This window comes from Schistocerca gregaria, chromosome 8 (genome assembly GCF_023897955.1).
Source record: "Schistocerca gregaria isolate iqSchGreg1 chromosome 8, iqSchGreg1.2, whole genome shotgun sequence".
Taxonomy (NCBI): domain Eukaryota; kingdom Metazoa; phylum Arthropoda; class Insecta; order Orthoptera; family Acrididae; genus Schistocerca; species Schistocerca gregaria.
Genome location: NC_064927.1, coordinates 330,427,826 through 330,428,794, shown reverse-complemented (window position 1 = coordinate 330,428,794; position 969 = coordinate 330,427,826).

The following is a 969-nucleotide window of genomic DNA, read 5'->3' as shown; positions in this document are numbered from 1 at the left end:
TGTATGATGCATGGATGGAATTTCCAATCCCGCCTGATCGTTGCGCTGCGTCCATATCACCATTCCCTGCATTTTGCGGTGTGCCAACACAGTTATCCAAGCCTAGTTCTTTGCCAGTCCAACTGGTGGTAGGGATTGGTGGCTGAGCGTTCAGACCTGAGGATCGCGTAGTAGAAACTGACGGTGTTGCGATGCCATTTAGCCAAGTCCTTCCCATATCTCATCAGTGTCCATCGGATTGCCGGTTTGGTGCAGTCCATCCACTACATCAATGTCGAGCGTCGCTCACAAGTTGCCCAAGTCTTATTGACTTGCTGGAAGCAAGGCAGGTCATGCAGATGGGAAGTATTCAGTTTCCACAGCACACGGCTGCGCCGTCCAGATTGGGACAGAAGGAGGGCGATGCAGATGCAGATGTAAGTGCAATGGTCGGGAAAGGCCAGTGGTCAGTGTTCGACGTCCCATGTTGCAGATCTAAGATCCCTTGAGACGTATATCCTGTCTAGACTGCTTACAGAATGACTGGTAAGCAAGGTATGGCCAGAACAGTCGCCTTGTTGGACTTCCCAGGTTTCATGGAGTAGGAGGTTTCACACCATGACACATAGTTCCTGGCATGTAGTATAGTGTGGAACCTGATCTTTTGGGTGCACAACGGAGTTAAAATCGCTTCGTAGCAGGCAGTGTACATACCGCTCGAAAAACAGAGGCAATGTTCTCATATTAAAACTGGGCCCATTCATATCGTTGGTCAATAAACGAAGGAGTGCAGACATTAATGGATTGTGTACCATGGCAGTGAGTGGATGCCCCAAGCTGATGGAAGGAAGGTGACATCGGTGACAGGAATCTCTTCGCGGACATAGATGGCCAGACGATGGATCACGGAATCACTCGTGGAGATGTGGGCGGTGTATCCTTTGATATCTGGGAGACTGGCCAAGTGAATGTCCTGCAGGGGGGCAAAAT